Source organism: Muscardinus avellanarius (genome assembly GCF_963383645.1).
Source record: "Muscardinus avellanarius genome assembly, chromosome: 11".
In the NCBI taxonomy this organism is placed as follows: Eukaryota; Metazoa; Chordata; class Mammalia; order Rodentia; family Gliridae; genus Muscardinus; species Muscardinus avellanarius.
In genome coordinates, this window is record NC_137797.1 from 90,555,355 (window position 1) to 90,578,570 (window position 23,216).

A 23,216-nucleotide genomic window follows, 5' to 3' on the forward strand; every position below is an offset into this window, starting at 1 on the left:
TTCAAAGCCAGCCTCAGCTACTGAGTGAGGCTCTCAGCAATTTAATGAGACCCTGTTTCTAAATAAAGTATAGAAAAGGTCTGGGAGTATAGCTTGGAGGTAGAAAAGCCCCTGGGTTCCACCCCCAGTACCCCCCCCCCCACACACACACATACACACACACACACGAATAAAGTTTAGGTGCTGGGATGTAGCTCAGTGACAAAGTGCCTGCTTTGCTGCTTTGCAGGTGTGGTGCTCTGGGTTCGATCCCTGGTTAAAAAAAAAAAAAGGACAAAAGAATAAAGTTTAAGTTTTAGGCCGGGCGTGGTGGCGCATGCTTGTAATCCCCGCGCTTGGGAGGCGGAAACAGGAGGATCACGCTAGTTCAGAGCCAGCCTCGCTGGATTAAGAGACCCTGTTTCCAAATAAAAAAAAATATAAAATAGGTCTGGGAGTGTAGCCCCGACGTAGAAGGGCTTCCAGGAACCCCAGAACCACACACACACACACAAAAAGTTTAAGTTTTAGGATTAAATTCCAATCAAAATGTCATCTATTAGCTGGCTGTGGTCGTACACACCTGTAATCCCAGTACTTGGGAGGCTGAGACAAGAGGATCAAAGGCTCAACAGCAGCCTTAACACCTTAGTGAGACTCTCGGGAACCGAGCATGATCCTGTTTCAAAATGAAAATTAAAAACAAAAAGGGGTGGTGGTGGGAGTGTGTGGCTCAGAGGTAGAAAGCCTCTGGGTTCAATCCCCAGTACCAAAACACAGTCAAACAAAAACAGCAACAAGACCAAGACATTTATTAAATATCTAAGGTCTCTATGCCCAGTTTTGGGACAAGATTTGAGTTGTGAATGAGAAACTTCTCTCGTATAATTCTCTTTGTATAGGCTAAACAGAGCCATGTAAATCTTTTGATAATTGTGTTCTATAAGAAGTGCATTTTGCCGGGTGTAGTGGTGAGCACTCGTAATCCCAGCATTTGGGAGGCTGAGACAGGAGGATTGCGCAGGTTCGAAGCCAGCCTCAGCTACTGAATAGGCCCTTTACAACTCAGTGAGACCCTTTTTTTTTTTTTTTTTTTTGTGGGTCTGGGGGTAGAACCCAGGGGCATTCAACCTCCGAGCTACACCCCCTGCCCTATTTTTTATTCTTTATTTTGAAACCGGGTCTCACTGAGTTGCAGAGGGCCTCACCAAGTAGCTGAGGCTGTCCGTGAACCGTGATCCTCCAGGTCTCAGCCTCCCGAATGCTGGGATTACAAGCGTGCACCACCACGCCCGGCTCAGTGAGACCCTTTTTCAAAATAAAGAATAAAAATAAAAATAGGGCTGGGGGTGTTGCTCAGAGGTAGAATGCCCCTGGGTTCATTCCCAGTACTGCCAAAAAAAAAAAAAAAAAAAAAGTGCATTTTGATCTCTGTCTCTTTCTCAGACCAGATATCCTCCAATTTTGCTTGGCTAAATTTTGATTCTCCTGTAGACTTCTTTGCTTCTGTAACTGAGGATTTTTGTTAAGGCATTTCTTTTTCTTTCTTAAGGTTTGGTTTCTGGGAAGGTTTCAAGGGTTCTTCTTCAGACAATGAAAATCAGCTATGTTGGTAGTAATTGTTCCAAGTTGTGGATGGTTCAGCTTTGTAGCTTGAGCTACAGAAAAATAAGGTGGTGCCATTTACCGGATTATTAGAGCATCCAGAGTTTATGTCTCAAATAAACTTTTATGTCTGCGGTGCAAAGGGTTGCTCTCAGCCTGGCTTCAGTCACACGGAGTGGGGACGTGACCGTGTTTAATCATTAGATGTACAATCACAGCGAAGCATCAGTCCAGCCAGCTCGTGTTTGGTGGGCCACCTCTGCTTTATGTCTGTCTGTTCAGGGATGAAAGGAGAGAGGCACCAGGGCTCCTTTATGTTCTCCTGTTTTTATTGGGCAGGGCAGGAGCTCAGGAGGTCTGTTCGTCATTCTTGGATAACATCAAAGCCAGTTCTGGCAAAGCTATTGCTAAACTGTGGGCCGGATGGGCCTTGATGACCCAGGAACATTGCACTGCAGCTACCTGGGAAATATTTCTCCCACTTGCAAAACATTTTATCTGATAGAAGTTGCACCTACTATTGTTTGCCTAACTTTTTTTCTGTGCATGTGGTACTGGGGATTAAATCCAAGAGCATTCTACCTCCAAGCTACACCCCCAGCCCTTTTTATTATTTTGTTTGGAAACAGGGTTGCTAAGAGTCTCACTATATTGTTGAGTTTGTCTTGAAGCTGTGATCCTTCTGTCTCAGCCTCCCAAGTACTGGGATTGCAGAAGAGCCCCACCATACTCAGCTTTGCCTAACTTTTAACAGAAAACTTCTGACAGTCTATAAATGAGTAGCAGATGGCCTGGAAAGTTTTCTCCAGATTCACATTTGCTTTTTGAAAGCTCACAGTTACCACTTTTTTTTTTTTCCCCTGCGGGTCTGGGGATGGAACCCAGGGGCATTCGACCTCCGAGCTACACCCCCCTTCCCTATTTTTTATTCTTTATTTTGAAACAGGGTCTCACTAAGTTTAGAGGGCCTCACTAAGTAGCTGAGGCTGTCTGCGAACCGCGATCCTCCAGTCTCAGCCTCCTGAATGCTGGGATTACAAGCGTACGCCACCACACCTGGCTCCACTTTCTTAATAAAGCAATGTAGAAAAAAAAAAGAACATATTTCCTTATTTATTTATTTGTTTGTTTGTTTGTTTGTTTTAAAGGCAGTTCATGAATAGAATTCAGTTGAAGTATGGGCTACTGTGGTTCTAACTTCTGTTTATGATAAAAAGAATCCATATTTATGATGAAAACCAAATTGTAGTGAAGGTTGTGGGATTTTATTCTCTATTCAAGAATTCATGTAACTTTTATTCATTTCTCTCTCTTTTATTCATATTTACTCATTTCTTTCATTCATTTACTTACATCAGTGTTCATTTATTCAGAAAACATTTGTTGAGTATCTCCTAAGAGCAGGTATTTATCACATGGTGAGATGCTCTGTAGGAAAGGAAAGCTGGGTAGCCAGCATGGTAGCTGGACAGGGCTGCCAGTTTTCTGGTGCCAGAGAGACCTGAAGTAGGAGACAGTTGGCTAGGCGGACATCTTGGAGAAGAGATGGAGGGGGACAGACAGCTATGGGCAAAGATGCTGAAACAGGGCTGTCCCAGGTGGGTTGCAGCAACAGCAAGCAGGTGCTGTGCCGGGTGGGGCAGTGGCAGGTGGGGTCAGCTAAGTCTCTGTGGGTGGCCGAGGCAGCCCCTGGGGCTCCTGACTTTGATCCTGGTGAGGTGGAGCCATGGAGGGTCAGAGCAGAGGCTGAGAAGCCTGACTTACTTCTGGCTCATTCCACCACCCGTCCTGGGTGGATCTTCAGCATCAAGGGCACCGCAGAAACAGGGCACTTGTTAGGAGTGTGTTGTTATAGCCAGAGGAGAAATGATGGCCATCTAGAGCAGGTTTGTGAGTTGGTAAGATATCAGATACTAGGGATATTTATTCATTTATTTGTTTGTTTGTTTGTTTATTTTTGGTGGTACTGGGGTTCCCGGAAGCCCTTCTACCTCTGGGCTACACTCCCAGACCTATTTTTTTAAATATATTTTTTTATTTGGAAACAGGGTCTCCTAAGCCAGTGTGGCTGGCTTTGAACCTGCGCGATCCTCCTGTCTCCGCCTCCCAAGCGCGGGGATTACAAGCGTGCGCCACCACGCCCGGCGATACTAGGGATATTTTAAAGGTACAACCTACAGGTGTTTTATTATTTTGGACACGGGGCATAAAAGATGGGCGTCAAAGTTGATTCTAGGGCTTTTATTCTAAGCAGGTAGTTGGGTAAAAATGCTCATGATGCTTATCTGTGTGCTAGGCACTGTTCTGTGGGGCTTGCTCTAATAATCAAAGGATTCTCGTTATCATGCTGTGGGTTTCAAAAATGCCGAAATACTTACATTTGAGAGAACACAAATCTTAAGTGTCAACTTGAGCCTATAAAATGTGAACTTGATAAGTTTATATATAAATTGTGTTTGTGTGTGTTCATATATTTATTCATGTAGCTGCCACCTCTATTCAAAGAAGCAGAACATTTTCAGCCTTACAGAGGTTCTTCTGCTGAAAGTAGCCACTGTTTTTACCCCTATCACCAAAAATTATTTTTGTCTGTTTTCAAACTTCATACAAGTGGAATTATACCATATCTCTTTAAAAAAAATTTTTTTTTATGGTACTGGGGATGGAACCCAGGGGCTTCCTACCTCCAGACCAATTTCTTTTTTAATATTTTATTTGGAAACAGGGTCTCACCAAGTTGCCGAGAGCCTCACTAAGTAGCTGAGGCTGGCTTCGAACTTGTGTGATCCTCCTGTCTCAGCCTCCCAAGTGCTGGGATTACAAGCGTGCGCTACCACGCCCGGCTTTAAATAAACTCTTTATTTAAACTCTTTAAATAAACTCTTTTATTGACTTCTAATTCAAATACTATAAAATTCACCTTTTAAGGCATATGAGTCACTTTTTAATGTATTTTCAAGTTAGTACAACCATCACCAGTCTATAATTCCAAGAATCACCCAAGAAGATACAGCCATTAGCAGTCGGACCCCTTGCCCTCTGACCCCTCTTCTGTGACTGGCTTCTTTCATTAGATAATGTCCTCATGATTTATCTATGCCATAGTATGAATCAGTATATCATTTTTAAAAATGCTGCTTAGCATTCTTCTCAATGGATATGCCATTATTTATCATCTCTCAGTGATGCACATCTGGGCTACTTGCTCTTCTTGGCTCTTGTGAATGAAGCTGCCATAAATGTTCATGTACCAGTTTTGGTTATTTTTTTCTTTAGGGCATGGGCAGGTTCCCAGTTCTCTTGGGTGTGTACCTGGTGTGAAAGGTGTGTGTAGCTGGTTTCTTTATTTCACATTATGCCTGTGTACTTCGTTTATGTTGTGTGAAGCAACAGTTTATTCTCTTTTGTTGGTCTTTGGATTTCCATTCTGCCAATATACCATAATTTATCCATTTGCCTATTGATGGGCCATTTAGCTTGTTTCTAGTTTGGGGCTATGATAAGTAACACTGGTGTGAGCCAGGCATGGTAGCACACACCTGTACTTCCAGTATCTGGGAGGCCACGGCAGGAGTATCACAGGTTTGAGGCCATCCTCAGCAACTTACTGAGATTCTCATCAACCTAGCAAGAACCTGTTCCAAAACAAACACAAAATAAATATATAAAAAGGCCTAGGGGTGCAGCTTGGAGGAAGAATGCCCCGGAGTTCAGTACCCAATACCCCCCACAAAAAACACCAACCAACCAACCAGCCAAAACAAAAGCACTGGGGTGACCCACTTTGCCTGTTTTCCTGTGAGCACACATTCATTTCTCTCTGATAAATACACAGAAGTGAGATTGCAGGCTCATGTGTCCTTGTCTGTCTGTCCTTCCACAGCACTCTGTCCTGCTTGTTCATGTAGGTGCTGTGGAGGCCCAGCCACTGGAGCAGAGAAATGTGCTTGGAGACTTGCATCCAGTCTGCCTTCCTGCCTGTGCATACAGTTACGACTCATGTTTCTCTGTCTCTCTAAAGACTCTTTTAGGAACCATTTTCTTTCTTTTATGTTTCTCCATCTGTTTAACAAAGCAGAGTTGAACCTGCAGCTGCTGCCAGGTTCCCACATGAGAGTGGCTACCATGAACCAGTTTTTGAGGAGTCTAGATCACTAAGAATCTGATAAAAGCCATGTACCCTTCCATGAATCCCATCTGCAGTGGACCCATGATTCCCAGATTAAAAATTCTTTTCTTCTACTTTGTAATGCCATTTTTTTTCACATATACCTTCCCCTGACTCATTAAGATCATTTAATTCAAGCTCACTGTCATCTGAGGTAGACACCTGAAGGATCATGGATGCACAGCTGGCTGTCTATAAAACTGGCTGTCACAACAGTTCAGTTAGAAGGAATCAGTTCAAGGGATCTGTGATACAGCATGCTCGCCTTAGCTAATAACAACGCATCGTGCACTTTGAAATTGTACAGAGTAGATTTTAAGTGTTCTTACCAGAAAATGTGTGCAGAGTAATGGATATGTTTACTAACTTGATTTAGCCATTCTACAGTGTGTATATTTTTTGTCAGTTAGAAATCAAACAAAACATACCTGGCTAATACAAAGACTCTGGCTTGTATCTGATTGGAAAAGGTGGTAAAAATTAGTAGCACTTAGAAATTGCTGTAGAATCCCTATATTTTTCAATTCTGATAGTATTTGTTGTTTTTTTTTCCTTTTTTTTTTTTTTTTCTGTGCTGGGGAAGCCAAGCCTTGGCTGTGTATATGCTAGGCAAGTGCTCCATCTTTGGCTCACAGCCTCAGCCCTTATCTTCTTAATTAGAGATTAAAACGAGCACAGTGCTATAGGCTGGACCCTTGCAGGCTGCAGACACCACCTCTGCCACAGGGACAGCTGCCCTCCAGGTGTTAGAGTCCCAGGTAGAGTCCCAGGTTGCCTCCTGGCCGGGAACCCTCCCTTCTGCAGTCTACTTTTGTGCTTATGTGAGGCTGGGGATTGAACCCAGGTCCTACATGCTAAGCAAGTGCTGTACTACTGAGCCACCCCCCCCCAGCTTTTCATGTTTCTCATTGCATGAATAATTGGGTGCCACTCAATTGCAGCATTCCTGGGGACAGGGGCTGTGAAGTAGATAGCAGAGATAATTAAATAGACCATTTTTAAATGTGATATTTAAAAAAATTCAGTTCTAGGAGTGGTGGCTCTCTCCTGTAATCCCAGTGCTTGAGAGTCAAAGACAGGAGGATTGCAGGTTGAAGGCCAGCTTAGTCCATGTAGTGAGACTCTTAGCAATCTAGTGATACTCTATTTAAAGAAGAAAGAATGAAGGAAAGAAAGGAGGAAAGAAAGGGAGGAAGAAAAAAATAGAGAAAGAAAGAAAAGGTCTGGGAGTATAGCTCAGAGGTAAACTGCCCCTGGGTTCAACCTCCAGTACTGCAAAAAGTAAAATACAATAATGCAGTGATGCAGGTACTAGAAGCAGAGTCACCGTGACCTGATCTCATTTCCGGCGCCTTCCTTCTAGGACAGAATGAGGAGTGAGCACTTGCTACCTGCGTCTTTTGAGACTCTGTCATATACTCTTTATTATATCAACAAATCTGGGCCTCAACCTGGAGGCAGAGCAGCACCATTACAAGGCCTTAATTTATAGTCCCTGCTCAATTTGAATTTTTTTTTTTTTTTGTACCTGGGATTGAACCTAGCAGCATTCTACCTCTGAGCTACACATCCAGCCCTATTTTATTTTTTATTTTGAAACAAAGTCTCACTAGGTTGATGAGGCTGACCTCAAACCTGAGGTTTCTTGTCTTAATGGGATTACAGGTGTGGATGACCAGGTCTGGCTTTAATTTGACGTGTTTTTTTCCTTGTGGTGTTGCTGATTGAACCCAGGCTGGTCTCCCACTGAGCTCCATCCCCATCCCGATTTATTCTGAGACAGGGTCTTGCTTAGTTATGGGTTGGCCTTGAGTTTGGGGCCTCCTGCCTCAGTTTCCCGAGTCGCTGGGATAACAGGCACGTGAACAAAGCCTTGCCGTGTGTGGATTTGTTTGTTTTTGTAATCCGGGGCTGCAGCACACAGCATTGTGTGCTGGCTCTTGCTTTGTGGGGTGTACGGCAGGCATCCTGCGTGTACGGCAGGCATCCTGTGTGTACGTGCTGCACTTTCTTGTCTTTTTAAATGTTTATTTCCTTGTACCAATTAGGTTTTAGAGTGACAAGTTGGTATTTCAACCTCCAAAGATCAAAGATGATCAGCGCGCGCGCGTGCGTGTGTGTGTGTGTGTGTGTGTGTGTGTGTGTGTGTATTTGTCTGGTACTAGAGATAGAACCCAGGGACATTTGATCTCCAACCTACACCTCCAGCCCTATTTTTTTATTCTTTCTTTCTCTCTTTTTTTCTTTTTTTGTATTTTAAAGCCTACAGCACCCAGTATTCCCAGGCGGTCTCCCATCCAAGTACTAACCAGGCCCGACCCTGCTTAGCTTCCGAGATCAGATGAGATCGGGCGCGTTCAGGGTGGTATGGCCGTAGACTTTTTTATTCTTTCTTTTGAAATGGTCTCACTAAGTTGTGGATGGCTTTACTAAGTAGCTGAGTCTGGCCACGAACCTACAACCTGCCCGTCCAGCCTCCCAAATGCCGGGATTACAAGCGTGTGCCACCATGTCCGGCTGGTGATCAGTATTTTAAAAAAAATAATTATGAATTCGTGGACTTTAACATATTTGTTGTGCTTAAATTCACTGTGCTCAGTGATCTCGATGACCAGATATTCTCTTCTCTGTTCTTTGTTCTCGATGCTCAGATAGGCTTGTCTTTCTTGTCTTTTCGACATGACCCCAGGATTCTTGTAAAGTACTTACTTTAGCATGCCAGTGTATTCCAGGCTATTTTTTTCTCCAACCTAAAATTAAAACTCAATTTTACTTCTCCAACCTAAAATTGAAACTCAATTTTTCTTCTCCAACCTAAAATTAAAACTCAATTTTACTTCATGTTGTGTTTAAGGAAATTTACCTAAGTTTAACTGGGTTTCTTGGCTGCACCCCTGGGTGTACCTTATCAGAGAATCCCACCGGGTATTTCTGAGAGCTGCCATGTGTAGGGAAGCCAGTAGGTCCTGTGATGTAGGAGACACATTCTCCTTCCTGTATCAGAACAATTTTTATTATGTCTTTAAAGGTCATCTTTTATCTAATACTTATGAGAAACCAGTAATCCATATAAAAGTAAGCAATCAAGGGCCTCGTACAAATAGGGCAGTTACTTTTTTAGTTTTATCGTGTACTAATTTACATACTGTAAAACTCACTCTTTTTAATTAGTTCACCAAGTTTTGGTAAATGTTTGCTGTGTTGCAGTCAACACTATCATCACCCTTCCATCGACCCAGGAAATGTCTTTATGCCTTTTTTGCATACAGTTCTTCTATCCACCACATTTTCGGGTGACCCTTGGCTTTCCTGTGGATGCCGTAGCTTTGCTTTTTTTTTTTTTTTGTTTGTGTCAGTGGCTGGCATTATATAGTATATAGTTCTTTGTGTCTGGCTTCTTTCATTCAGTATGAGGTTTTTGAGACTCATCCATGCTCTTGCATCTGTCAGTAATACCGTGTAGTATTCCATTGAGTGGCTCTACTACTGTATTTGTATTTGAACATTTGAGTTGTTACCCTCCCCACTTTTGGGGCTTTATGAATAATGCTGATGAGCATTTGTACACAGCTTTGGTGGATAGATGTTTTAATTATTTTTGTGTGTGTGTGGTACTGGGGGTGGAACCCAGAGGCTTTCTACCTCCAGGCTATACTCCCAGACCTATTTTATATTTTATTTGGAAACAGAGTCTCACTAAATTGCTGAGAGCCTCACTAAGTAGCTGAGGCTGGCTTCGAACCTGTGTGATCCTCCTGTCTCAGCCTCCCAAGTGCAGGTATTACAAGCGTGTGCCACCACGCCCGGCTTTAGATGTTTTAATTCTAATGAGTAATACCTTGTAATGGAATTTACTGGGTCATGTAAGTATATGTTTATCTTTTAAGGAAGTATCCAAATATTTTCCCAAGTAGTTGAAACATTTTGTATTTTTACCACCAAATATATATTAGTGTTCCAGTTATTTTACATCCTCACTAACAAATAGCTTTGTTATTATTTTTATTTTAATATTTTTGATACGGAGATTGAACCCAGAGGCATTCTACCTCTGAACAATACCCACAGCCCTGTTTTTTAAAAATTTGAAATAGGGTTTTGCAAAGTTACCGAGGCTGGCTTTGAACCTGTACCCCTCCTGACTCAGACTCCCAAGTACTGGGATTACAGGTGTGTGCCACCATGCCCAGTTTCAGGTTGCTCATTCTTTATAATTTTTGCCATTCTATTTGGTATAATGGCATATAATTGTTTTAACTGCATATTTTTATTTTATAATATTTATTTAGTGATACCGGGGATTGAACTTTTTTTTTTTTTCTTTCAGTACTGGGGACGGAACCTAGGGACATTGTACCTCTGAGCTACACCCCTAGCCCTATTTTTTTAGTGTTTTTATCTTTTGAAACAGGGTCTCACTGAGTTGCAAAGTTGCCTCGCTAAGTAGCTGAGGCTGTCTGTGAACTGCAATCCTCCGGTCTCTGCCTCTTGAATGCTGAGATTATAAGTGTGCGTGGTAGCACAGCAGCCCTATATTTATTCTTTATTTTGAAAACATAAAGTTGTGGAGGGAGGGCCTTACTAGGTAGCTGAGGCTTTCTTCAAAACTGTGATGTTCCTGTCTCAGCCTCCCAAGTACTGGGATTATAAGCGTGCGCCGACATGCCCGCTATGTATCTATTTTTTGTGTGTGTGTGTGGTACTGGGGTTCCTGGAAGCCCTTCGGGCTACACTCCCAGACCTATTTTTACATTTTTATTTGGAAACAGGGTCTCCTAAGCCAGCGCGCGCGGCTGGCTTCGAACCTGCGCGATCCTCCTGTCTCCGCCTCCCAAGCGCGGGGATTACAAGCGTGCGCCACCACGCCCGGCCTCAACTTGTTTATTTTTAATTTTAAATACAGAAGACAAATTCTTATCCAAAGAAAGCGATAATACTTTTTTTTTGTTGTTGTTGGTACTGGGGTTCTTGGAAACCCTTCTACGTCCGGGCTACACTCCCAGACCTATTTTTATATTTTTATTTGGAAACAAGATCTCTTAAGCCAGCACAGCTGGCTTTGAACCCATGCGATCCTCCTGTCTCTGCCTCCCAAGCGCGGGGATTATAAGCGTGTACCACCACGCCCGGCTTTGATAATACATTTTTTGGGAAAAGTTTATGATCATGAAAGGGAGAGAAATAAAAGAGACCATTCAGGGAACAAACGAAGGAAACTGAACCAAGAGATCGTAGAAGGAAGAAATGAAGAAAAAAGATAAAAGGAAACCCAGCCACAAAGAGAAATGTAACAAGAGAGAGGTCCTGAGAAGTGGAGGAAGAGCACAATAAATGAGTTTAGAGTTATGGGGGGGGGGGAAGAATAGTAGGTATGAAGGGAAAAGACAAAAACGCCAGGAGAAGAAAATGCCCCAGGGCTGCTTGCTGTCCCACGTCTTATCCATCGTGGCAGTATCCATCATGGCAGCCGCGTGGCCCCCTCTCCCTGTGCCCACCCGGCTCCCTGGAAGCCCCAACTTGTCTCCTGCAGTTCAGTTCTTCAGCGTCTCATGGTTCCACCTTCAAACACACAAAATAACAGAGCTGTATGCTTTCTATTTGTGGTATAGAAGATCACAGACTCTGAAATCGTTGAGTTGGAATCCTAGCTCTGTGGTCTGAGACAGAATCTAACCTTTTATATAACCAGTTTCATGCTCTATAAAATGGGAATGATATTAATGCCTAGCTCAAGATTTTTTAATGGCGATTACAGTATATATGTAAAGCTTCTGTTGTGCTGCTACATAGTACTTAGTCATTAAATGTTATAGGTGTTGTGTGTGTGTGTGTGTGTGTGTGTGTGTGCACATGCACACGCTCGCATGTGTGTGCATTAGGAGGTGGTATTTCTTGGTTATCAGGCCTTCCAATTCTGTCTCTCTGTTCATCTTCTTTTAATTTGGGAGTATTTTACCAACCCGGAACACTTAAGTGGAAAAATATCGCAAGTGTGACGCTTCTGAAACTCCAAGATAAAAACACAACTGTATTTGTTCATCTGGAATGTCAAGTTGGAAGTAATAATAATGAATATTGACATAGAACATGAACTGTGAGTCGTTCAACCTAACACTGACAGATATTTAGTAGTAGAAAACAGAGCATACAGGTTTGGGATTTCCTGGTTTCTGTAATGCTGAAATGACAAACCACTGTTTGATAAATACAGCTGAGGCAGGTGCGAGGTCTGAACTTTAATATAAACGCAGGACATGAACTCTGTACCTTTCATGCCAATCACCTGTGCTATAATTCCCAGTAATAAAAAAAAGAGGGTGGCTGAGGCCGGGCGTGGTGGCGCACGCCTGTAATCCCCGCGCTTGGGAGGCGGAGACAGGAGGATCGCGCAGGTTCGAAGCCAGCCGTGCGCGCTGGCTTAGGAGACCCTGTTTCCAAATATAAAAATGTAAAAATAGGTCTGGGAGTGTAGCCCGGAGATAAAAGGGCTTCCAGGAACCCCAGTACCACCAAAAAAAAAAAAAAAAAAGAGGGTGGCTGAACATGGTGGCCCATACTTGTAATCCCCGCGCTTGGGAGGCTAAGACAGGAGGATCGTGTAGGTTTGAAGCCAGCCTCAGCTGGCTTAAGAGACCCTGTTTCCAAATAAAATATGAAATAGGTCTGGGAGTGTAGCCCGGAGGTAGAGGACCCCTGGGTTCCATCCCCAGGACCACCAAAAAAAAAAAAAGGGTTGTATTGGGAAGGGATCGCCTTCCTGATACAAGATCACTTCTGCATCATTTTTCATCTGCCTCTGTCTCACTTTGATGAATAAAAGGTTATTTCCAAGTGAGTACATTTATAATTTTTGGATTTTAGTTGTTGACAAGTATTCCCTTGGATGGGACTAATGAAACTAATATTTGTTATGATCCTGAATCAATATATGAAAAAAACCCTCTCCTTTTTACCTGTAGCCCCTCAGCTATGCAAAGTGAGAGTAACTGTTTTCTCTCTGCTATACATTCCCTAGTTTCTGCTACTATTCCTTGAATAACATGACTTCTGTATTTTGTTTGCTCTCTCATCCATCCAGCTCTGTATACAAGCTAACTTTTTAAGATGTCACGTAAAATATGGCACCTACAGTTGAGCCCAATAACCTGGGTATGCGCCTTCTTTCTCTAGTTGACCTTCCATTCTTCTATTAGCCTGCCTAAAATGGTGGCCTTGGCTTTTCTCTTCAGCACAGTGTTCATGTATTATATTTAGAGTGATCGTATACTTACCAGGACACTTTTGAGGGTGATAGGGGATATGATTAATCATTAACCTCAGGAAACAGGCATAAACCAGGAAATTAGACCAGAGACTGTGACGCTATTAGAGGAGGGCATAGGCTCAACTCCAACATATAGGCACAGGCAGTAACTTTCTCAACAAGACCTCCAAAGCACAGGGAATTAAAGCAAGAATTAACAAGTGGGATGGCATCAAACTAAAAAGTTTCTGCTAAGCAAAGGAAACCATTAAGAACCTAATGAGAAAGCCTACAGAATGGGAAAAGATCTTTACCAGACACCACTCTGATAGGGGGCTAATATCTAGAATATACAAGAGCTCAAAAGACTACACTAGCAAAACAACCCAATCAAGAAATGGGCAACTGAACTGAATAGAAACATCACAAAAGAGATACAAATGGCCAGTAGATACAGGAAAAAATGTTCAACATGATTAGCCATCAGGGAGATGCAAATCAAAACTACACTGAGATTCCATCTAACTCCAATCAGAGTGGCAAGCATAAAGAAGTCAAATAACAACAAATGCTGGTGAGGATGTGGGGAAAGAGGAATTCTTTACACGGTTGGAGTACAAACTTGTTCAGCCGCTTTGGAGATCAGTGTGGAGATTCCTTAGAAAACAGGGAATGGATCCACCATATGATCTAGCTTTAGCACTCCTGGGTATCTTTCCAAAGGGGTTGAAATTAGAGAAATACAGTAACACATGCATACCCATGTTCATAACAGCACAATTTGTAAGAGCCAAAATATAGAACCAACCTAAGGTTCCATCAATAGATGAATGTATTGTAAAATTATGGAAAATACACACAATGGAATTCTACTCAGCAATAAAGAAGAACAAAATCATGTCATTCGCAAGAAGGTAGACCTGGAGAACATTCTGTTAAGTGAGATCAGCCAAGCACAGAAAGAGAAGGGGCATATGTTTTCTCTAATGTGCCCAAACTAGGGAGTATTAGAGATACCAGAGGGACTCCAGATAATGGAAGGATACCTCATCAAAGCTAGAATGGAAGGATAGGAGAGGAAGAAGGCTGAGGTTGATTAATGGAGGAGCTACATCCGAATTTGTGTACAAGTGTAAATGGTTAACCTGGACATTCATTGTTGGGATGGGGGAAAGGGGAAGATGGGCGGGGAGAGGGCATCAAGCATTGTGTGAATGTATGCCATTTTCAATATGATTCACATAAAAATTACACATATATGCATACATATATATATATATATATATATATATATATATATATATATATATGGGTTGATGTGAACAAATGTTGATTTCAAGCCTGGCTTGTGTAATTAGAGTTTGTGAAACTCTACTTTTGCTTTGAAGTTGTCCATTGAGTCCTAAATTATGTCTAGATGCTTTGTGGTGGTAATAATCATCAGAGAACAGCCTCACTTGGGCAGGATAGTGTTGCATAGGACGCAATAATAATAATAGCGTTGCTTAGGATGCCCATTCTTCTTGTTCTTGTGCATACACCTCTGCTCCAAGGAGAGCTAGCACAATAGGTCTCCCTTTGAGAACAGCAGTTGACTTAGTACTGGGACAAAGATCAGCAGGCAATTCTTCAATCCAAATTTCTCTATTGTATAACTGTTACTTGCCATAAAATATCCAGTGTTAAGACTTTTTAGGTGAAAAATTTTAGGCCAAGAGTTTTCACTGTCATGCTAAAATTGACCTGTACTGACAGTTGATTGCCCAGCTGTTAGAAAGTTACTGCTTTCTGAGTGAAGGGATTGTGGCAACAGAAGTCTCTGCTTCTTGTTTGATTTTGCACTAAGCTGTTGTATATCTAGATGGTTACAGGTTACATAGTCTCTTTCTAACACATATTTGGGTCCTTGTGGAGATCTCAGCATCTCAGAATTTGAAAGCAGAAAAGCCTATACTGTTATTTTAGATTTTTTAATGTCAGTGAATGTACCTAGATCTATTTTTTAAAGCTTTAATTTCACAAACATAAGGTGTTCTCTATAAAATTACGAAGATCGGCTTTGGAAACATTGATTCGGATTAAATCTAAAACCCAGCTTTGTTTTCTTTTTTGCAGAACTGGGGATTGAACCCAGGGGCATTCTACCTATGAGCTATATCATTAGCCCTATTTTTTATTCTTTAATTTGAAACAGGATCTCCCTGCATTGCAGAGGCTGGTCATAAACCTGTAATCCTCCTGTCTCAGCTCATGTACTGAGCTATCGCTTGTGCGCCAGCATATTGGCCTTAAAATAATAAAAACTAGTTTTCAAACTTTAAGATTGATCTCTGAAGTATTCTTAGTTTCTCTTTTCTCATTTATGAAACCAGTATTTACCTCAAAGCATTTGTAGAATTAAATGAAGTAATATATACATAAGTAACAACACCTGATATATAGGAAACTCTACAGAAACATCTATGTATGTGTGAACATATATGTACATATTATATATGTATGTATGTATGTATGTATGTAAATACATGTTTATGTAAACTAATTTCCTATTCTTTTTATTTGATATTTGTGTAATGGAATTTAGAAGTTTGCATTCTGATTTCTGAATCAATCTCCTCATTACACTTATTTTTTGTGGTACTGGGGATTAAAACCAAGGGCATTCTACCTGAGCTACACGACCAGCCTTATTTTATTTTTTATCTTGAAACAGGATCTCACTAAGTTGCTGATAGTCTTGCTGAGTTACTGAGGCTGGTTGTGAACCTATGATCCTCTTTTTATGATTATCAATATCAATACGACACAGAATGGAAAAATGAGTTGCAAAATTATACATCATACTTTTCTGATAGCAGATTTCACTTACAATTAGTACACTGGTTTGCTTAGTGCTGGAATTCAAACCTGACAGGAATGCAAATACACCTACTGCATTCAAATTTTGGTTTTTTCCCTACTCTAAATGAAGCGAAAGATAAAAGTTTCACTGGCTCTTGAGTACTCAGTATTGTTTAATCAGGTAATGAGGCCTGTTGAGACTAAGATTTTGTAGTATTCTCATTGATGTTTTAGTGTTTCTTTGATTATAGATATAACAAATTTTCCACTAAAGACCATTCATGAGTTTCTTTTGAAGTGTAATAACCTTTGCACACGTGTCTTTGTCTCCACAATACTTCTCTAGCAGTTGTGTTAGCTTGTGTGGCTGTAACAGCACGAGAACCGAAGTGTTTCTTATCGTCTCCGAGTATATTTCACTCTGCCTATACTTGTTGAGTACACTGATGCGTACTTTAGTTGATGCCTTAAGGACTCAATTTTAATTGGCCAATCAGTTCTACCGTGGGGAAGAGATGCTGCTTGTATACAGCGATAAAAACGGTACTTTTTAGATGACCCTGCCGTGATGATCCCCTGAAGGTTGAAGTGGAGAGGTCAGAGGATATTGTCAGGGGATATAGAGCCACTGGCTAGAAGCCGGTTTAGATTTGTTCTAAATGGCCATGTAGAGTTACAAAAAGCATTGAAGGTGAAGCAGATTTTGCCTCAGCATGGAAAGCCTGCTTCCAAATGGCACCTTTGAGTAGCAGCAACACATTTAATTGAGTCCAAAGCGTCTCTGTTCAAATTCTAGCTCAATTCCTTACCAACTTTGTAGACTTAAGACAATTCAGGTCTCTTGGTGTTGTGAAGAGGAAATGACTTTAACGTCAGTGTGCAGTACTCACTGTCGTTTACGGTGCTCAGTGGTCACCCACTGTACTGAGCGGTCCAAGTGTGGTAGCAATGTCTTTACCACCAAGGGCAGTGCGATAGTTCCATTGTCCCCCAGAGGCCCACACGTTGGATGCTTGGTCCCCAGCTGGATGTGCTCAGGGAGGTGGTGGGATTTTAGGAAATTTAGAAGAAGAAAGTGAGTTCGTGGGGGATATTGGCCTCTGGCCATTTCTTCTCTCTCTCTCTCTCTCTCTCTCTCTCTCTCTCTCTCTCTCTTTCTCGCTCGCTCGCTCGCTCGCTTCCTGGTTGTCATAAGGGGAGCAGCGTTGCTTCACCACATTCTCCCACCATGATGTTCTGCCGTAACACAGGCCAAGAGTGACATGGCCAATTGGCTATGAACTCAAACCTATGAAACCACGAGCCAAGATAAACCTTTGATCTTTGTATGTTGCTTATCTCAGGTATTTTTGTCGCAGTGATGAAAAGCTAACACAGACAGTTGCTTGTCAGAACTTAGTCATATGTATAATTTATTATAACCTAGAATTGCTATTAGGAAAGACCTAGACAACTGGCTCTGAGTTTTTGCTTTTATTTCAAAGAAGGGAAAGTTTGGATTTTTATCTGAGGTCCCTTTGCATTCTAACATTGTAGTATTCTACAAGTCTGTAACTATGAGAAACTATTTTTCTTGTTCTTTAGTAGTAAAATAGCTAACTTTCAGCTAGAGGAAGTTATGTGTAATCTTTAGGGTTGCCAACCCATGTGTTCTGATTAATTTTGTTTGCTAACAAAATAAAATTTCTTGGCCTTAGTAGCATTTAAGAACACATTTTCCTCCTTTGATACCCTCTCTTAGGCAAAGCAAGAGAGGTAAGATGTTTGGTGTGAAATTTCTATTTTTAAATAAAACAAAACACATGCTCTTAAAAAAATAAAATACTTCTAAACATAAAGACTGTTATAAACACACTGTACTTTTTAGGGGTATTGAAAAAAAAAGACAGAGTTGCAGCTATATTTTTAGCTAATGAATGCATACCACTCTTATCACCTCTGCATTATAATTTTTTTTGTGGTACTGGGGATTGAATTCAGGGATATTCTACCACTGAGCTAGACCTCCAGTCCTGTTTCATTTCTTATTTTGAATTGGAACCTCACTAAGTTGTGGAGGGCCTCACTAAGCTGCCGAGGCTAGCCTTGAACCTATGATCCTTGTGTCTCAGCTTCCCAAGTACTGGGATTACAGGCATACACCACCATGCCTGGTGTCACCCCTTAATTCTAATTGTGTGTGGTGGCCCCTCGTTGGCCTGTCTCTTACCCTAGGGGGAGTTTTCTCACCACTCTCCCATTTTTTCCACTGAGAGAATCCTAGCTTGCTGCTTGTCCCAGAGGTTATTGTCGTCTTTGATCTCTGCCGCATACTCTTATAAAGAGAAAAAGAAAAGTCCCAGTGCTGTCCCTCCCCACCTTCCCTCACATAAAGGTAATAAAGCCTTTAGCAACCACGCTCCCTGCAATCAGAATGAAGTCATTTACTAAGTGACCGTCAAAGAGCGCTTGTTGAATGTCCACTTTCTGGCAGCCACTTGCTGATGGTTTAATATGCTTTGCCTCACTTACATTTTAAGATATCCTTAGAAGGGAGGAGGAGAAATGAAAGGCAACTTTTCTTTCTACCTTAACCACAGGACTCTGCCGGCCAGGACCCAAGTCCAGGGTTACATCTAATAGCCACCAATGGAGCATGAAAGTAAGTTTCCAGGTAGGGGGCAGAAACTACCTCAGATATAAATGTTTTTGGAAGTGCCTTTATAGCAACAAGAAAACATTTCAGAGCTATTTAGATGGGCGTTGGAAGTGGAGGTGTAGCTTGGTGCCCTGCCAGGTCTTCATGGAGCCAAGCGGGAAGGCCAGTTCTTTGACTTGACAGTACTGTACGGCGTGGAGTTCATGCCCCACACCAGTTGGAAGGGTTTTCAGATTTCTCCTCGCCACTAGCACTTGAAATCAGGCTAAAGTAAATATTTCTGGGTGACTTAATTTCCTTCCATGGCTGTAAAAAAAAAAAAAAGTGCTAATTCTAAGCCATTGTTCTTATAGTATTGCCTGGCTGAACACGTCATGTCTTGCTGGATTACTGACATTTCCGAACTATATTTCTGCAAAATTGTTGCGTCTGGAGGTTAAACTTATAAAATATTTAACTCAAATTACTTTTTTTTATTTTAGATTTTTGTGCTTGTTCTATGAGCAGACCTTTTCTTTTAAAAAATTTCTTGGTCCTTGAAATGTCAGAGATCATTATCTAATTAAAAAGGTGATGCTGAACCTGGCATGGTAATATACATCATAATCCTTGTACCTGGGAGGTTGAGACGGTAGGATTGCAGGTTTGAGGCCAGCCTCTACAACTTGGTGAGACTTAGCAAGACCTTGTTTCAAAATAATAAATATAAAGGGCTGAAGGTGTAGCTCAGAGGTAGATTGCCCTTGGGTCCGATCTCTAGTCACACACACACACACACACACACACACACACACACACACACACACTATATTACAGGGCAGTGGAGAATTGTATCCTCTGTTCATTGCTGTTCCTTTTTTTTTTTTTAAATAGGAAATACTGTGGCATCTTTATATTCAAGGAACACACACCTTGTCATTAATTGGGGATTCTTGGTGTACCTAAGGTTTAACCTGAGAACTCTGCCCTTTGTTGCTCTTTGCTGAGAGCCCTCTAAGGATTTAGTCATCGCTTCATCTTAGGGAGGCTTATTACCAAGAAGAATGAGGCAATATTCATAATAATGCACTGCATTTATGACAGGGCTTCAAAGTTCATAGAGAACTTTCACACAGATTATCTTTCTGCGCATCTCAGCAGCCCTGTGAATTAGGTGTGGCAGGTATTATTAACACTTTTATTATGTAGTAAATTTAGAATCAGTCAAAATATGTGCCCAGCCCAAGACAAGTAGAGTTTTCGAAAAACATGTTCTAAAAGCAGCAGAGAGAGAGAGAGAGAGAGAGAGAGAGAGAGAGAGAGAGAAACACATACACACTCTACCACCACCACCACCACCACCATCACCGCCAACACCACCACTAAAAGTCTCCCTTTTTTCCCTTCTATCGGCCCAAAGTGTCCCATGGTCTTAGTTCCCATGCAGAAGCAGATCGGTTATTTACTGAAATGTAAAGTGAGGTGTCGCCTGGGGGAGCTTTGCCGAGGGGGGGGGGACTGTGGGATGAAGGCCCTGAGAAGGAAAGGGCTTTTGTATCCCAGACAGGGCGGATGGAGGCTTGCTCGGGTGGCCAGCTTCACTTTCCTCCTCTCCAGCCTTTTCCCAGCCCCACATGGACTAGGTGTTTAAGCCCTTTGTTTTGGTTGCTTTTAAAAAAAATCTGTGGCTGCTCTAAAGCCTCCGTCCAGCCCCGCTCAGATCACACCGCTCTCATCTCCCTGGCTGCGGGGTCTGTGCGGGCCTCTCCCTTTCCTTGTGTTGTCTTTCCCATGCTGTAAGAGCTCCAAACGCGAGTCAAGCATTTACCAGGGGACGCAGTTCGTGCTCCTTAGCCTGGGGTCCTGACCTCAGGTCCTGACCTCAGCCCACACCTCCATTTTCACTCCACTGCCCAGGTGCCAGCTTTCCTGCACGGTAAGAGGTTCCTTCGTGTTCTTCCCTGCCTTTATGTAGCTGTTGGCTCTGCTTGGAATGCCGTCCCATGTGCATCTGAACCCTCTTACCCATGTGCTAAATTAGTTGGCTTCTTAAAATTGGTTTCTTAAAATTCAGCTGTTGGTTTAGTCCGCATCCTCACTGCTGCAAACCAAGCACCTGACACATACGACTTAGAGAAAATGGGTTATATCAGTCCACCTTAGGCCGGTTGCAGCTGCTGAATTCTTGACGTGGTGGAGGGGCAGCCACGCTCAGCTCATGGTGAGGGAGGGTGACAGAGAAATGCTCCAGTGGTATGCTGGGAAATACACTGTGCCTGGCCATGCCCCCAGGGACTTACCTCCACTCATCTCGCCTCTGAACATGGTTGTTTTGCCTTAACACATGAGAGTTTGGGGGACGTTGAAATCCAAACCCTAACATCCTTTTTTCTACCTTGGGAAGCCCTTTCTCGTCTCCCTCCCTGGTGAAGTTGGTCTTGTGTATCTGCACGCACCATTATATATTCTCCAGTGCTGTTGAGAAGCTTTAGGTAGACCATGAGCTTCTTGAGGGTCTGATCTCAGGATACCCAGCACCATAGGACACCCTGTGGACTGACTGGGTGTTTGATGTCACTTTGCAATGACCTCAGCCACATGATTTGGACTGTTTTGGTCACCACAGAGTCTGTTTGTTAGTAACTCAAGGATATCATAATTAGGAGAACTACTAGGGTGGTCCCAAGTTTACAAAAACGTATTTTCTTTCTCAAAAGACCATTTTCCAATGAGTTCAATTAGGAATCTGTAGTCATGGGGAGGAATAGCTTTTCTCTTTTTTTTTCATACAGGAACGGAATTGTTCAGAATTCTACACTGTAGCTGCGTGTGGTGGTGTACGGTGCTTGTAATCCTAGTACTTGGGAGACTGAGATAGGATTGCAGGTTCAAGGACAGCCTCATTAATTTGTCAAGGCTCTTAGCAACCTAGAAAGACCCTGTTTCAAAATGAAAATGAAAAGGGCTGGAGGGGGTAGCTAGGAGGTAGAATGCCCCTGGGTTCAATCCCCAGCACTACACATACACAAAAATAAAACAAAACAAAAAGAAAGAAAAAAGAAAAAGAAAGGAAAAAGAAGCCTAGACTGCAAATGATAAGAGTTTCATTCTGCTTGAATATGGATTTATGTTTTTTGTTTGTTTGTTTCTGCTGCACTAAACCAGGGTTTTGTCACTTGCTTAATACTGGGTAGTCAAAAGGAGACCTGTTGGGGGAATATTTGTGAATAATCTTTATATTTGTGCTTCAAAAATAATGTGTAATTCTCTTTGGAGTTGTTATTACATAGAAAATAAATCCTAAGGATTTTAAGATATGCTGTCAAGGAAACTATTTTTCAGATGCAGTCCTTTGGTTTTCAGATGCATGTGGCAGGTGGCGATTCCGGTGTCACACTGTAATTGTGATAGCCTCTCAGCCTACTTTTAGGAGCTGGAAAGTCTATGCTTTCTGCTACCAATAACATCTCTACCCATCTGTTTCAGTATTTTTCAAGCTAGAAATTAAGAATTAGTTTTCCATAGCCTTGCGTATGTGGGGAGGGAGGGCCATTCAATAGAATTTGTGTGTATAATGATGAGATATAGAAGGAAAGACATTATTTCCTGTTTTTTAAAATTCCTTAAAAATCTTACAGCCAGCAGGGTGTGGGGGTTGCAGGCTTGTAATGCCAGCATTTGGAAGGCTGAACAGGAGGATTGGGGTTTATGGACAGCCTCATCTCCTTAGTGAGACTCTTTGCAACTCAGTGAGACCCTGTTTCAAAATAAAGGATAAAAAAGAGGGCTGGAGGTGCAGCTCTGAGGTAGGATGCCCCTGGGTTCCATCCTCAGGACTGAAAAAAAAAAAAAAAAAACTCTTACAGTCTTATCTCTTGATTATTTGCCATTAGAGTAGTCAATAATGTGGCTACGTGGGTATTTTAATTTGGCTGAATTTTGTTTTTGTGATACATGTTTGAAATGTGAATGCTTCTAAGTATTAACACATTAATCAGAATAGAGCGAGTTGAATCCATACAGTTAAATTTATACTTCTTTTGTGAGAAGAATAATGTTTGGATTTCTTGTATCACTATTGAAATTAAGCGTCATTCTAGATTAAAATCAATTCCACAGACATACAAAAATCATTATTAGCAGCTGTAAGAAACAAGTAATTCCAACTTCCTCATTAAAAAAGACATATTTTGTTTTTTGACTCAGGGATAGCACTAACTATGGCAGTCAGTTGTGATTTCCTGTCTTGATATTTAGGGATAGAGTCAGGTCCATGTCATTTTTCTGTCCTTTTAGTTTGCCCTATTCTTTCATGTTTCCATCATACCACGCTGTGTTTCAGATTTCCATATCATTTTCACCCCAGGTATCTGACAACTTGGGAACGGGCGGTTGTTGTGGTCGGCTGTGATTGTTTCTATTTTTCTATCACTTTGTCAAAGCTATATACCAGGAATAGGTATAATTGTGCAAGGTCACAAAAGGCTCCAATCTAATTCTGCTGACTCTCTAAGACTGGTTCTCCCATTATAATTAAGAAATGCTTTATAAGATAACAATTACATTGGCTTGATTTTTAAAAATAAATCCCACCGGCTATAGTATTCTTAAAAATCTTTAATGAAGAATGGGCGGTGTTTACTTTGTCTAATTACTCACAAAGGATGTCAGAGAGGAAATTTAACAGTCGGCTGGAGGATGGGCTATATGACCTTTAGATGTTCTTTATACTTAGAGATGCCAAGATTCCAAGGCTGTCTTTA

General features: G+C 41.8%; 1 protein-coding gene across 4 annotated transcripts in view; it reads left to right on the forward strand.

Annotated features, from left to right (window-relative positions):
* Window positions 1-23,216, forward strand: part of ITPR2 (inositol 1,4,5-trisphosphate receptor type 2) — a gene marked incomplete at both ends in the record, with an annotated part of 551,977 nt that overhangs the window by 81,094 nt on the left and 447,667 nt on the right. The window lies entirely within an intron of this gene.